At 40.5% G+C, this 17,401-nt stretch overlaps 1 pseudogene; it reads right to left on the bottom strand.

Moving 5' to 3' along the window:
• Positions 1-1,894: 1,894 nt before the first annotated feature.
• The window catches only part of LOC139380125 (rab3 GTPase-activating protein catalytic subunit-like), a 67,886-nt pseudogene continuing 52,379 nt past the window's right edge, over positions 1,895-17,401 (bottom strand).

Genomic DNA, 17,401 nt, shown 5'->3' with positions numbered 1-17,401 from the left:
AACATTTAAAGTTCTTAAAATGTTCTGTATTGACTGACCTTCATGTCTTAAAGTAACAATGACTGTCTTTTCTCTTTGCTTATTTGAACTGTTCTTGCCATAATATGAACTTGGTTTTTTACCAAATAGGGCAATACTCTGTAAACCCACCCTACCTTGTCACAACACAACTGATTGGCTCAAATGCATTAAGAAGGAAAGAAATTCAACAAATTAACAGGTGTGCCTTGTTAAAAGTTAATTGAAGTGCATTCCAGGTGACTACCTCATGAAGCTGGTTGAGAGATTGCCTTGATGACAGCTTTGCACACTCTTGGCAAAGGGTGGCTAATCGAAGAATATATTTTGATTTGTTAACACTTTTTTGGTTACTACATGATTCCATGTGATATTTCATCGTTTTGATGTCTTCACTATTATTCTACAATGGCGAAAATAGTCACACACTTACAAAAAAAAAACTTTGAATGTGTAGGTGCTCTAAAACTTTTGCCCGGTAGTGTATAATTGCACTTTCCACCAGGATTCAATACATTTAAGTGACAAGGGAAAACCTACAGTAATTGCATGTATATCAATAAGCATTGATATGGTGAGAAATTCTTTAAAGGGGCAATCAGCAGTTGAAACAATGAAGGTGTTTTCCCCGCCACTGTTTTGGTAAAAAGCTGAGGGATGGTGCTGGAGAAATGGAACCACTCTCAAATTCATACACAGAGCTATGGATGCAAGGACTGACCATCCATGATATTAAAATGATAGTTTTAATCACGGTTTGTTCAAATGTACATGTTTACAAGCATTGGAGTAAAACAAGCTTATATTTTGGGTTCTGATGGGGTACGACAGTTGAACTAAGCTCACGAGGCAATTATGCATTATATTCTTCAAGAATCAATGGGTACATATCAAAAATGTAAAAGTCAAACAAATTGATGTAGGAATGGGAGATTGGCCCTTTAAGACGAGGTAAACAAATTAACTGCATATTGTAAAGTGCCGATGGGCAGTGTGAGTGTCTGGGCTTACAGAGCACCTCCTTCCAACTGCCCACTTACAGACAGAGAGCGTTGTGAGTACCTAAGAGATGACAGCTTTCAACCAATGACTGATTGGGCAACACTGGTAAGCCACAAATGACCCCAATCAAGTGGAAGGGAAAAAAAATGAATGATATGCTAATTAGCATAGTACGACTCAGAGAGATGGGTCAAGAGAAATATCCTGCCACATTATCACACCAAGAGGGTACAGTTATTTTCCCCTGGTATGTTTTTTTTTCAGAGCTATGCAACATAAAAGCATGAGATTTATTTTACTACACAACAGTTACAGTAAGTTCAAGTCCCAGGTGAGTGCTCTATTTTGCACTTAAACCCCAATCAACTGAAAAGTCAAATTAATAAAATTGGCAAAATCAACAATGATAATACAAAAAAGTAAACAGATACAATTCAAGGGATTCCAAATAAGTGAAAATGTTCACAACACAGATATCAGACCAAAACTTTCCTCTCGCTCACCAAACTGAACTACAATTAACTCAATTGGGGGAGAGACTTAAACCAGCATAGACAGTAGCCCTCTGGGAACCAACCAACAGTCTGATATGAGTCGTCGAACAGAGTGATAATGTCATGAGTATGGGCCACTCGCCGGCCTCCGTTCTGTTACTCTGATGTTCCCAGGAGACCACTGAGATGGTGCGAGAGCCCTGAGATGGGTGGAGCTTTCAGTTTTGAACCAATCAAACCACATATTATCCCATAGCTCCACCCATAATGCAATGCAGCACACACAGCCTTACTTCAGTCACTGACCACAGAGCCCAAATGCACATCCGACCTACCAACAAAACTCCCTGGTTCATCTTCCAGACCAGTCCCTATCCCTCTCAGAAAAAGGAGGTGTCGGATGAGAAGGCCCCAACCAGCCTGAATTCGTCTCTCATCAGGACACAGATGAGGCGTTGAAGGAGGGCCTTGGAGTAGGGCGCGGGCCGCGGGACACATGTACGCAGCAGGATCTCACGCCCTGCAGGGGGAGGGATATCTGGCACACTGGCACCTCCCAATGGCTTTCTGTGCCACCCCCACGTCCTGTGTCTTCTTCCAATGGAGCCAATAAAGCAGCCTGTGGGGATGGGGCAAACAGAAGTCAAGGTGGCTAACATTCAGGTCGACACAAAATGGAGAATGCAGAGACACAGTAGACTTTCCATAGAAAAAGCCAAATAAAAATGAAACTGGGCCACAATATATTTTTAGGCAGCCTAAGCATGACCTTAGTCACATACTACACTCCACCAATGAGAGTATGACACCTGAGACTAAGGAAAACATACAACTCATTCTATTGCTCCATATTCTAAGTCATGGGGGAATGAAACAACCTTGACAGCGATCAGAGCTGGCGCAAGAGAAAGCGACTGTACTGGAAAACGACAGCGGCAAATTAACACAATCTATTTTTACTGAGCAGCAACAAATTACATAAATTAACAAGCTGATTACAAATTAACAAATGCCTGCTCACATCTCCCAAAATCTCATCTAAGGCGAGGAAAGGTAAGGAGACATTTAGTGGGCTGGAGCGATGCAGTGCTTGCTTCCAGATCAATGTTTGCATTTTTTTCGGTGGGGCACAGCATAACTCTGGAGGGATGCAAACACAACAAAGCCACACTATGCTAATATCTAAAGCCAACTGGTATCAAACACAACAAAGCCCCACTATGCTAATATCTAAAGCCAACTGGTATCAAACACAACAAAGCCACACTATGCTAATATCTAAAGCCAACTGGTATCAAACACAACAAAGCCACACTATGCTAATATCTAAAGCCAACTGGTATAAAATACAACAAAGCCACACTATGCTAATATCTAAAGCCAACTGGTATCAAACACAACAAAGCCACACTATGCTAATATCTAAAGCCAACTGGTATCAAACACAACAAAGCCACACTATGCTAATATCTAAAGCCAACTGGTATCAAACACAACAAAGCCACACTATTCTAATATCTAAAACCAACTGGTATCAAACACAACAAAGCCACACTATGCTAATATCTAAAGCCAACTGGTATAAAATACAACAAAGCCACACTATGCTAATATCTAAAGCCAACTGGTATCAAACACAACAAAGCCACACTATGCTAATTGCTAAAGCCAACTGGTATAAAATACAACAAAGCCACACTATGCTAATTGCTAAAGCCAACTGGTATCAAACACAACAAAGCCACACTATGCTAATATCTAAAGCCAACTGGTATCAAACACAACAATCTACCAAAACACTTAACTATAAAACCAGCAGGCTAAAACTAGTATATACAGTGCATTTGGAAAGAATTCATACCCCTAGACTTTTTTCCACATTTTTGCACTTATTCTAAAATGGATTACATTATTATTTTCCCCCTCATCAATCTACACACAATACCCCATAATGACAAAGCAAAAACATTTTTATTAAATCAACCCCAAAAATAAATAAATAAAATGAAATATCACATTCACATAAGAATTCAGACCCTTTACTCAGTACTTTGTTGAAGCACCTTCAACAGTGATTACAGCCTTGATTCTTCCTGGGAATGACGATACAAGCTTGGCACACCTGTATTTGGGGAGCTTCTCCCATTCTTCTCTGCTTATCCTCTCAAGCTCTGTCAGGTTGGATGACAAGCGTCGATACACAGCTATTTTCAGGTCTCTCAGGAAATGTTAGACGCTTGGCATTCAGGCCAAAGAGTTCAATCTTGGTTTTATCAGACCGGAGAATCTTGTTTCTCATAGTCTGAGAGTCCTTTAGGTGGCTTTTGGCAAACTCCAAGTGGGCTGTCATGTGCCTTTTACTGAAGAGTGGCTTCCCTCTGGCCACTCTACCATAAAGGCCTGATTGGTGGAGTGCCGCAGAGATAGTTGTCCTTCTGGAAGGTTCTCCAATCTCCACAGAGGAACTCTAGAGCTCTGTCAGAGTTACTATCAGGTTCTTGGTCACCTTCCTGACCAATGCTATTCTCCCCCGATTGCTCAGTTTGGCCGGGCGGCCAGCTCTAGGAAGAGTCTTGGTGGTTCCAAACTTCTTCCATTTCAGAATGATGGATGCCACTGTGTTCTTGGGGACCTTCAATGCTGCAGAAATGTTTTGGTACCCTTCCCCAAACCTGTCTCAGAGCTCTACTGACAATTCCTTCGACCTCATGGCTTGGTTTTTGCTCTGAAATGTACTGTCAACTGTGGGACCTTATATAGACAGGTGTATGCATTTCCAGAATTGGCTTCCTATTTCGCAACAAAGCATCCTTCACTCATGCTGCCAAACATACGCTCGTAAAACTGACCATCCTACCGATCCTTGACTTCGGCGATGTAATTTACAAAATAGCTCCCAACACTCTACTCAACCAATTGTATGCAGTCTATCACAGTGCCATTAGTTTTGTCACCAAAGCCCCATATACTACCCACCACTGCAACCTGTACTCTCCCGTTGGCTGGCCCTCGCTTCATACTTGTCGCCAAACCCACTGGCTTCAGGTCATCTACAAGTCTCTGATAGGTAAGGCCCCGCCTTATCTCAGCTCACTGGTCACCATAGCAGAACCCACCCGTAGCACGCGCTCCAACAGGTATCTCTCTAGTCACCCCCAAAGCTAATTCTTCCTTTGGCCGCCTTTCCTTCCAGTTCTCTGCTGCCAATGACTGGAATAAATTGCAAAAATCACTGAAGCTGGAGACTCTTACCTCCCTCACTAGCTTTAAGCACCAGCTGTCTGAGCAGCTCACAGATCACTGCACCTGTACATAGCCCATCTGTAAATAGCCCATTCAACTACCTCATCCCCATACTGTATTTATTTATCTTGCTCCTTTGCACCCCTGTATCTCTACTTGCACATTCATCTTCTGCACATCAATCACTCTAGTGTCTAATTGGTATATTGTAATTACTTCGCCACCATGGCATATTTATTGCCTTACCTCCCTTTTCTTACCTCATTTGCACACACTGTATATAGATTTTCTTCAACTGTATTATTGACTGTATTGTTTTGTTTATTCCATGTGTAACTCTGTGTTGTTGTCTGTGTTGAACTGCTTTGCATTAATCTTGGCCAGGTCGCAGTTGTAAATGAGAACTTGTTCTCAACTTGCCTACCTGGCTAAATAAAAGGTGAAATATATATATATTTTTAAGTTGATCAATGGAAACAGGATGCACTTGAGCTCATAGAAAAGGGTCTGAATTCTTATGTAAATAGGTTACTTCTGATTTATATATTTTTATACATTTGCACAATTTTATATATTTTTTTACTGTCATTATGGAGTATTGTGTGTAGATTGAGGAGGTAAAATATATTGAATACATTTTGGAATAACGCTGTAACGTAACAAAATGTGTAAATACTGAAAACTTTCTAAATGCACTGTACCTGACCAGACAGAACACAACAACCTACCAATACTTAAATAGAAAACCAGCAGGCTAAAACTAGCATATACCTAACCAGCAACCTGCCACTACTTTAGTGTACATACTAAACAGCAGGATACACCTAGCCTACTGTATATACAGAAACATACAGTCATGGCCAAAAGTATTGAGAATGACACGAATATTAATTTTCACAAAGTCTGCTGCCTCAGTTTGTATGATGGCAATTTGCATATACTCCAGAATGTTATGAAGAGTGATCAGATGAATTGCAATTAATTGCAAAGTCCCTCTTTGCCATGCAAATGAACTGAATCCCCAAAAAACATTTCCACTGCATTTCAGCCCTGCCACAAAAGGACCAGCTGACATCATGTCAGTGATTCTCTCGTTAACACAGGTGTGAGTGTTGACGAGGACAAGGCTGGAGATCACTCTGTCATGCTGATTGAGTTCGAATAACAGACTGGAAGCTTCAAAAGGAGGGTGGTGCTTGGAATCATTGTTCTTCCTCTGTCAACCATGGTTACCTGCAAGGAAACACGTGCCATCATCATTGCTTTGCACAAAAAGGGATATTGCTGCCAGTAAGATTGCACCTAAATCAACCATTTATCAGATCATCAAAAACTTCAAGGAGAGCGGTTCAATTGTTGTGAAGGCGGCTTCAGGGCGCCCAAGAAAGTCCAGCAAGCGACAGGACCGTCTCCTAAAGTTGATTCAGCTGCGGGATCGGGGCACCACCAGTAGAGAGCTTGCTCAGGAATGGCATCAGGCAGGTGTGAGTGCATCTGCATGCACAGTGAGGCAAAGACCATGGAAGATGGCCTGGTGTAAAGAAGGGCAGCAAACAAGCCACTTCTCTCCAGGAAAAACATCAGGGACAGACTGATATTCTGCAAAAGGTTCAGGGATTGGACTGCTGAGGACTGGGGTAAAGTAATTTTCTCTGATGAATCCCCTTTCCGATTGTTTCGGGCATCCGGAAAAAACTAAAGGTGAGCACTACCATTAGTCCTGTGTCATGCCAATAGTAAAGCATCCTGAGACCATTCATGTGTTGGGTTGCTTCTCAGCCAAGAGAGTGGGCTGACTCACAATTTTGTCTAAGAACACAGCCATGAATAAAGAATGTTACCAACACATCCTCCGAGAGCAACTTCTCCCAACCATCCAGGAACAGTTTGGTGACGAACAATGCCCTTTCCAGCATGATGGAGCACCTTGACATAAGGCAAAAGTGGCTCGGGGAACAAAACATAGATATTTTGGGTCCATGGCCAGGAAACTCCCCAGACCTTAATCCCATAGAGAACTTGTGGTCAATCCTCAAGAGGCGGGTGGACAAACAAAAACTCACAAGTTCTGACAAACTCCAAGCATTGATTATGCAAGAATGGGCTGCCATCAGTCAGGATGTGGCCCAGAAGTTCATTGACAGCATGCCAGGGCGGATTACAGAGGTCTTGAAAAAGAAGGGTCAACACTACAAATATTGACTCTTTGCATCAACTTCATGTAATTGTCAATAAAAGCCTTTGACACTTATGAAATGCTTGTAATTATACTTCAGTATTCCATAGTGACATCTGACAAAAATATCTAAAGAAGCAGCAGACTTCTTGAAAATGTATATTTGTGTCATTCTGAAAACTTTTGGCCATGACTGTACTACTCCCTAGTATACAGCATGGGTCTTCAACCTTATCTTGCCCAAGGACCCCCTCCCAGGCAAACCGGAGACCCAGGGACCCCCATCAAAAGTGACCAAAAACATTTGTTTTCCTACTGTATATGTCTTGTCCTATCATCAGGTGAATGATTTTTATTTTTTATTTCACCTTTATTTAACCAGGTAGGCTAGTTGAGAACAAGTTCTCATTTGCAACTGCGACCTGGCCAAGGTTAAAGCAAAGCAGTTTGACACATACAACAACACAGAGTTACGCATAAATAAACGTACAGTCAATAACACAATATAAAAATCTATGTACAGTGTGTGCAAATGTAGGAGAGTATGGAGGTAAGGCAATAAATAGGCCATAGAGGCGAAATAATTACAATTTAGCATAAACACTGTAGTGATAGATGTGCAGATGATGATGTGCAAGTAGAGATACTGGGGTGCAAAAGAGCAAGAGGATAAGTTCAAATATGGGGATGAGGTAGTTGGGTGTGCTATCTACAGATTGGCTGTGTACAGGTACAGTGATTGGTAAGCTGCTCTGACAGCTGATGCTTAAAGTTAGAGAGGGAGATATAAGACTCCAGCTTCAGTGATTTTTGCCATTCGTTCCAGTCATTGGCAGCAGAGAACTGGAAGGAAACACAGCCAAAGGAAGTGTTGGCTTTAGGGATGACCAGTGAAATAAACCTGCTGGAGCGCATGCTACGGGTGTTGCTATGGTGAAGTAATCAACTTTTTTAAAATTAATAGATTTGGCAAACAGTTTTTAATTTTGTTGACCTCCCCACATTATAATTGAAAGAGGAAGTGTAAAAATTCTAACATAGCCTATTAGCTAGAACGGTAACTCCAAACACATTTTCGCTAAGAGCAGCAGTTTAAACAAAGGTTAGCCATGTCTTGGCAAAAATGAATGTCCAAGTCAAGAAAGCTTACCAGCAGCACTTGCCGCACTGGTAGCCTATTTACGCGAGCTTTTTCAAAGCCTATGTCAGATACTCCAGTGAGTGTAATTAGTTCCTATGAGTGTAATTTCATCAATATTGAGAGTAGAGAAATAACATTGACATCATTATAAATAAGACGTTCTCCTCTTTTCTACTGTAGGTTCAGTGCCTTCAGAAAGTATTCATACCCCTTGACATTTTCCACATTTCGTTGTGTTACGGCCTGAATTTAAAATGTTTTAAAATGAGATATTCTGTCACTGGCCTACGCAGAATACCTCATAAATTAAAAGTGGAATTATGTTTTTAGAAATTTGTACAAATTAATTTAAACGAAAAGCTAAAATGTATTGAGTCTATAAGTATTCAACCCCTTTGTTATGGCAAGCCTAAATAAGTAAAAACAAGTCACATAATAAGTTGCATGGACTCACTCTGTGTGCAATAACTAACATGACTACCTCATCTCTGTACCCCACACATACAATTATCTGTAAGGTCCCTCAGTCGAGCAGTGAATTTCAAACACAGATTCAACCACAAAGACCAGGGAGGTTTTCCAATGCCTCGCAAAGAAGGGCACCTATTGGTAGACGGGTAAAAAGCAGTGTGAAGTTACTAATTACACTTTGGATTGGGTATCAATACACCCAGTCACTTCAAAGATACAGGAGTCCCTCCTAACTCAGATGCCGGAGAGGAAGGAAACCGCTCAGGGATTGAGGCCAATTATGAGTTGAAAACAATTACAGAGTTTAATGGTTGTGATAGGAGAAAACTGAGGATGAATCAACAACATTGTAGTTAAAACAATACTAACCTAAATGACAGAGTGAAAAGAAGGAAGCCTGTACAGAATACAAATATTTCAAAACATGCATCCTGTTTGAAATAAGGCACTAAATTAAAACTGGAAAATGTTGGCAAAGAAATGAACTTTTTGTCCTGAATACACAGCACTCATATTTTCAAGCATGGTGGGTGCATCATGTTATAGGTATGCTTGTCATCGGCAAGGACTAGGGAGTTTTTTTTTTCTTCAGATAAAAAGAAACCGAATAGAGCTAAGCACAGGCAAAATCCTAGAGGAAAACCTGGTTCAGTCTGCTTTCCAACAGACACTGGGAGATGAGTTCACCTTTTAGCAGGACAATAACCTAAAACACAAGGCCAAATCTAAACTGGAGTTGCTTACCAAGAAGACATTGAATGTTCCCAAGGCCTCGTTACAGTTTTGACTTAAATCGGCTTGAAAAATGTCTGTCTTGCAATTGATCAACAACCAACTTGACAAAGTTTGAAGAATTTTTTAAAAGAATAACGCTCAAATATTGTACAATCCAGGTGTGCAAAGCTCTTAGAGACTTAGTCAGAAAGTTGCACAGCTGTAATTGCTGCCAAATGTGATTCTAACATGTTTTGACTCAGGGGTGTGAATACTTGTGTGAATCAGATATTTCTTTATTTCATTTTCAATACATTAGCTAAAATTTCTAAAAACATGTTTTCACTTTGCCATTATGGGTTATTGTGTGTAGATGAGTGAGATAATAAAAAAAGATATATATTTATTCTGTTGTTGCTAGTGATATTAATAAATATATTTTTAAATGCACTTTAAAAATATATATATTTCTGAGGACCCCTGCTTGAATACCCCCGGTGTGCATACTAAACCAACATGCTAAAACTAGTATCTAATATACCAATCTCCACATCCACCTAGAATATCCATGTTTATCAATACAGACCCACCAACAGAGAATGAGAGCAAATAGAGATCCAACAAAAAATACTGATTGGCGCTAAAATAACAGGCAGGTGGTTAGAAGAATAGATGGATGGGAGGAGGAGAGAGGGGAGGTAGTTAGGTAAAAGGTCAGGGGGAGGTTAAAAACATGGTAAGTGGCATTGTTTTAAGAACCCTGTGTTTCTCCTTTGTATTATGGAGGTCTGGAAATTGCAGCGGTTCACTGTTACAGACCATAACCGTCCGTATCCCTCCCTGGCTGCCTCAGGTAGCCTGAACCTCAGGGTCAGAGCTGCTTGACAGGGAGATGGAGGGAGAAGACAAGGAGGTGGGTATGGAGGGGGTGGATGGAAGGATGAATGGACTGGGGGGTTGGAGGGATGAACTAGGGGCATGGGGGGGGGGGGGATACTACTAGTGGTTACTTCCTCACTGGTGTAATCAGCCAGCTTGACATGAGTGGTAAAAGAGACCAAAATATATATAATAACATAATAGAGAACGAACAAACAGGAAAACAACCAAATAAACAGAAGAAGACAAAATGACAAAGTCAGGGAATTAGAAATAGGATTAGGTTCTGCTTGAGAATACATGCCATTCCTCCCAGCGAATGCATCAAATTCTATACATACAGTGGCAAGAAAAAGTATGTGAACTCTTTGGAATTACCTGGATTTCTGCATAAATTGGTCATAACATTTGATCTGATCTTCATCTACAGTTGAATTCGGAACTTAACATACACTAAGGTTGGAGTTATTAAAACTAGTTTTTCAACCACTCCACAAATTTCTTGTTAACAAACCATAGTTTTGGCAAGTCAGTTAGGACATCTACTTTCTGCATGACACAAGTAATTTTTCCAATAATTGTTTACAGACAGATTATTTCACTTATAATTCACTGTATCACAATTCCAGTGGGTCAGAAGTTTACATACACTAATTTGACTGTGCCTTTAAACAGCTTGGAAAATTCCCAAAAATGTCATGGCTCAAGAAGCTTCTGATAGGCTATAGACCTCCGAAAAAAAATGTAGACCTCCACAACTCTGGTTCATCGTTGGGAGCAATTTCCAAATGCCTGAAGGTACCATCTTCATCTGTACAAACAATACAATACAAGTATAAACACCATGGGACCATGCAGCCATCATACCGCTCAGGAAGGAGACGCGTTCTCTCCTAGAGATGAATGTACTTTGGTGTGAAAAGTGCAAATCAATCCCAGAACAACAGCAAAGGACCTTGTGAAGATGCTGGAGGAAACAGGTACAAAAGTGTCTATATCCACAGTAAAACGAGTCCTATATCAACATAACCTGAAAGGCCGCTCAGCAAGGAAGAAGCCACTGCTCCAAAACCGCCATAAAAAAGCCAGACTACGGTTTGCAACTGCACATGGGGATAAAGATCATCATTTTTGGAGAAATGTCCTCTGGTCTGATGAAACAAAAATAGAACTGTTTGGCCATAATGACCATCGTCATGTTTGGAGGAAAAAGGGGGAGGCTTGCAAGCCGAAGAACAACATCTCAACTGTGAAGCACGGGGGTGGCAGCATCATGTTGTGGGGGTGCTTTGCTGCTGGAGGGACTGGTGCACTTCACAAAATAGATGGCATCATCAGGTAGGGAACTTATCTGGATATATTGAAGCAACGTCTCAAGACATCAATTAGGGAGTTACAGCTTTGTCACAAATTGGTCTTCCAAATGGACAATGACCCCAAGCATATTTCCAAAGTTGTGGCAAAATTGCTTAAGGACATCAAAGTCAAGGTATTGGAGTGGCCATCACAAAGCCCTGACCTCAATCCTATAGAAAATGTGTGGGCAGAACTGAAAAAGCGTGTGTGAGCAAGGAGGTCTACAAACCTGACTCAGTTACACCAGCTCTGTCAGGAGGAATGGGCCAACATTCACCCAACTTATTGTGGGAAGCTTGTGGAAGGCTACCCGAAATATTTGACCCAAGTTAAACAATTTAAAGGCAATGCTACCAAATACTAATTGAGTGTATGTAAACTTCTGACTCACTGGGAATGTGATGAAAGAAATAAAAGCTCATATAAATCATTATCTCTGCTATTATTCTGACATTTCACATTCTTAAAATGAAGTGGTGATCCTAACTGACCTGAGACAGGGAATTTTTACTAGGATTAAATGTCAGGAATTGTGAAAAACTGACTTCAACTGTATGTCACAACAATAGACAAACACAGTCTGCTTATGCTAATAACACACAAACGATTATACGTTTTCTGGCAGCAATAAACTCGTTTTCTGTAGTTGCGGATCAGACCTGCACGGCCAGGAGGAATTTTGGACCATTCATCTTTACAAAACTGTTTCAGTTCAGTAATATTCTTAGGATGTCTGGGGTGAACCACACTCGAGGTCATGCCACAGCACTTTAAATCAGGTTGAGGTCAGGACTCTAACTGGGCCACTCCAGAAGGCGTATTTTCTTCTGTTGAACCCATTCTTTGTTGATTTACTTCTGTGTTTTGGGTTGTAGTCCAGTTGCATTACCCAACTTCTTTTGAGCTTCAATTGGCAGCCAGATAGCCTTACATTCTCCTGCAAAATGTCTTGATAAAGTTGGGAATTCATTTTCTGTCGATGATAGCAAGCTCTCCAGGCCCTGAGGCAGCAAAGCAGCCCCAAACCATGACGCTCCCTCCACCATACTTTACAGTTGGATGAGGTTTTGATGTTGGTGTGCTGTGCCTTTTTTTCTCTCCACACATAGTGTTGTCTGTTCCTTCTGTCATGACGTTGTCCTCTTTGGGTACAGCGACCACCCCTCCCTCTGTACCGGCCTTTTCTATGCACCACCCCCCTACCCCCCTGTCTCCTACACCCAGGCTGCTGTGTTCAGAGAGAGTCTCCTAATGGCCACAGAATATAGAGGGAGTGAAGTTTCATAGAGAACAAAGGAATTTCTTCTACCTCACAGAACTTGAGGTCCGAACAACATTTTTGTTCTGGAGAAGGTATAAAAGATCGATGAAGAATCCAGCTACGAACTGGTCTGTTTGGTACAATTTTGTGAAACTCATGGGAGACAATACCATAACGCTGTTTATATAATAGCCTCAGATATGAGGTTTACATCTAATTGTTGTATAAGATGAACTCCAATTCCCTTTTGAGTTGAACTAAATCAGAGGACCGCCCATGAGCACAGTTAGGGTCGGGCATCCTGGGACAGGCCCTTTTCTGCAATTCCGAATAAAACCCCCACCTTGAGAATTTTTCAACAGACCATGTTGCTCTCAATTACGAGAGGACAAAAGGTTGCAGACCAGACTGCTGAATCTTTTAACCATCCCATGTGGTTAAACTCTTAAGACTATCGATACCGACAGAATAAGAACAAGTCTTTGATATTAATTACTAGTCTGCAGCTAGGAATTCGGTATCATTGAATGCGAAGACCGACAACCGCCGAAACATCTATCCATAACGACATTAATGAATGTCACTCTGAACTATCCATTCTAACCACGACAGAGAGGGCGGACAAATTCACCAACAGAAACAAACTTTCAACAGAGACCCCAAAAACACACTGAGCGTAAATATATATATTGATTGCAATTGTTCCCGAATGATTGAGCGTTCATGTGCAAAGGATTAGCATTTCAATTGTTATAATTATCAACTGTGTGTTGTCTTATCTCAGTCGACCCCCACTTCCCTTTAGTACAACAAGCCACCATGTTGGTTTAGCCCACTAGGGCACATTCCCCTATCATTTCTTGTAACCATATTTACTTTGTTTGTTTGTGTGTGCACTTCTGTGATTGTTTAGTTAGTTAATAAATCAATTATTTAAGAAAATTTATGCATGGATGACTCATAGTGAAGACTGGGTTTGTGCAGATAACCAACAATTTACGACTAATGTGAGGTAAAGAAGAATTCATAAATCAGAAGACTATTGATCAGATATGAAAATATCAGAAAAGTTATATTAGGAAAATTATAATTTTGTAATTTGAATATTTTCCTTGGTGCCCTGACTTCCTAGTTAATTACAGTTACATGATTAATTAGTTAATCACGAAATGCTAATTACAGAGAATCTTTGATAAAAAATAAAAGTCTTAATTTAATGATAGTAAAGACACGACACTTCCAAACAACTCAACTTCAGTTTAATCTGTCCACAGAATATTTTGCTAGATGTGCTGTGGAACATCCAGGTGCTCTTTTGTGAACTTCAGACATGCAGCAATGTTTTTTTTAGAATGCAGTGGCTTCTTCAGTGATGTCTTCCCATGAACACCATTCTTGTTTAGTGTTTGACATATCGTAGACTCGTCAACAGAGATGTTACCATGTTTCATAGATTTCTGTACGTTTTTAGCTGACACTCTGGGATTCTTCTTAACCTCATTGAGTATTCTGCACTGAGCTCTTACAGTCATCTTTGCAGGACGGACACTCCTAGGGAGAGGAGCAACAGTGCTGAACTTTCTCCATTTATAGACAATTTGTCTTACCGTGGACTGACGAACATCAAGGTAGAGATACTTTTGTAACCCTTTCTAGCTTTTTGCAAGTCAACAATTCTTAATCTTAGGTCTTCTAAGATCTCTTTTGTTTGAGGCATGGTTCACATTAGGCAATGCTTCTTGTGAATTGTAAACTCAAATTTTGTGAGCGTTTTTGTTTGGCAGGGCTTCTCTAACCAACACCTCCAATCTCTCCTCCAGGTTAGCTGACTCCTGATTAGCTTTTGGAAATGTCATTAGCCTCGGGGTTCACATACTTTTGCCAACCTACACTGTGAATGTTTAAATTATGTATTCAATATAGACAAGAAAAATACAATAATTTGTGTGTTATTAGTTTAAAACCTCTTAAGTCTACCCCCTCCTTTTTCGAACATTCTGTTAAAAATCGCGCAACTTTTCAGCGTCCTGCTACTCATGCCAGGAATATAGTATATGCATATGATTAGTATGTGTGGATAGAAAACACTCTGAAGTTTCTAAAACTGGTTAAATCACGGCTGTGACTATAACAGATCGTGTGTTTCATCGAAAAGCGCAAGAAAAACTGCTCTCTGAAAGCTAAAAATAATTTCCATGCGTCACTTTCATGGGTTGTTAAAAGGGCACAAAATTAATTATGGACCTGCATGCAATTCCTACAGATTCCACACGATGTCGCCATTGTCGTCATTTTCCAGGGACTTTTTTGTTGGTAAATCCAACTAACTGGATTCAATTTCTTCCGGTCTCCGCCAGGATGTTGTGAGGTGCACATTTTCAGCCATTGATTTGAAGACGAGGAGCTATTGAATACACATCGCCCTGTAATCATTTTGATAGATTATAAATGTTTACTAATACCTAAAGTTGGATTACAAAAGTATTTCGAAGTGTTTTGTGAAAGTTTATCGTCGACTTTTTTAATTTTAAAAAATGACGCTGCGTTTTAAAACAATGTTTTTTTCTGAATTACACAGCTTCCATAGAAAGCTATTTTGGGTATATATGGACCGATTTAAACGAAAAAAAGACCCAATAGTGATGTTTATGGGGCATATAGGAGTGCCAAGAAAGAAGCTCGTCAAAGGTAATGAATGTTTTATATTTTATTTCTGCGTTTTGTGTAGCGCCGGCTACGCTAAATCTTTGTTTACGTCGCATTCAGGCATTTTGGGATGTTGCATGCTATCAGATAATAGCTTCTCATGCTTTCGCCGAAAAGCATTTTAAAAATCTGACTTGTTGGCTAGGTTCACAACGAGTGTAGCTTTAATTCAATACCCTGCATGTGCATTTTGATGAACGTTTGAGTTTTAACGAGTACATTTAGCATTTAGCGTAGCGCATTTGCATTTCCAGGTGTCTACTTGAGACATCTGCGTCTCAAGTAGGAGCAAGAAGTTAATTAAGCACACTATGTTTGTCTATTGTTGTAAGATGAAGATCAGATCAAATTTTATGACACATTTTTGCAGAAATCCAGGTAATTCCAAAGGGTTCACATACTTTTTCTTGCCACTGTACATAGCAAATCAGACAACAATCAAACCAGCAGTCTAGTGTTGTACTGTCAACATGGGTCAGATCATTCAAGGGGATGTGGGGAAGGACATTTCTCCTCCCTTCTGTCTCCCTCTCCCTCTTTTCCTATAAACTCACCTCATTTGATTGGCTGATGATTTTAACTGATTTACATATGCTGGGGATAATTACTAGCTTTCTATTTAGAGCTTGGCAACACACAGGCTATAATTTAACACTCAGACATCTTGACGGAATAAAAAAAAGTGATGTGGGGGGTTGGGAGAGTTTCCTGAAATCCAACTCTTTTTCACACAGTTTTTTCTTCCAACACACGGCACAGGGAAAGGAGCCAAGACAAACATTCATTCCCTGTTTGAGTTTCAATTATTCTAAGAATCAGATCTGGGTCTGGGGCCAAGGACTGAATCTGTTGATGAACTCTCAGCTCTCATCTCCGGAAGAAAACACATTTATTGGCTTTAAACGAACTTGAATGTTGAACAAAAAAAGAAATGTGTGGTTGGATGTGCCAAGGCCAAAGCAGGCAGTATATTTCAATGTGTTACAGCCAAGCATACACTTACTTTCAGAACCAAGACAGGTGCAATTATACAGCATAATGCATGCAAGGGGTAATCTATCATCGCAAGTGCCTTTTAACTGATCATCTCAGACTATTCAGAACGGCATGAAGCACAGAATAGACAGACAGTAATTTAGTCCAGGTGTCCCTTTCCTTCCGTCATATCAAATCAGACTGAATAAAACAAAGACAACTGTTTTATTGTCTTTCTGCTTCTCATAACAGAGAGGACAGAAAACAGATTTCCATGTCTCCGTCTGGTGAATCCAGTTTTTTTTTATCTTTAAAACTACAGTGACTGGACCTTTGTCTGTCAAAGCCATTCTTTGACAGAAGTTTTTCTTATACTCGGTATGAGTTCCATTATGTGATGGGCAAAAATATGGACTTAAACCCTTTAACTCTGTGAGGAAGAAGCAAGAAGAAAGTAGTGATAAGTAAACACACTAGAAGACAGACTAGCAGCAGCATGTTTCTTCTTACTCAGCCAGGCAGGATGTCCAGGAGCCTCTCAGGGCCTGGAACAAGGGTGGAGGAGGGGATCAGTAGGGGGGAACATAACATCTCCTGCCTGGGCTGTTAGGCTCTCCTTAGTGAGGATCAAAAGGACCCATCAGCTGCCAAAAGACCCATCAGCTAGCCAAATGTTTGAGGATGACCAGACTCTCTCTCCCACAGGAGAGGAGAGGGGGAGTTTAGCCTGTTTTATAAATAAATACCTTGGAGAAACTCTCCCCCACTCTGCAGAAATGGAAGGCCGAAAATCCTATAGAGAGACTTTGCCGTAGAGAGACTTTGCCGTCAAAACTCCAACATCCAAAAGTGGATAATGAAACAATATTTCTAACATAAAGAATGTCTGAAATGGTCGGTGGGGATTTAAGGAGAAGTCTATCTTTAATTCTGTGAATAACACTACGGCCTGCTCCTCAGTATAA

Source organism: Oncorhynchus clarkii, chromosome 22, assembly GCF_045791955.1.
Source record: "Oncorhynchus clarkii lewisi isolate Uvic-CL-2024 chromosome 22, UVic_Ocla_1.0, whole genome shotgun sequence".
Classification (NCBI taxonomy): Eukaryota; Metazoa; Chordata; class Actinopteri; order Salmoniformes; family Salmonidae; genus Oncorhynchus; species Oncorhynchus clarkii.
Note: the sequence above shows the minus strand (reverse complement) of the source record. Positions and strands in the feature narration are given on the sequence as shown.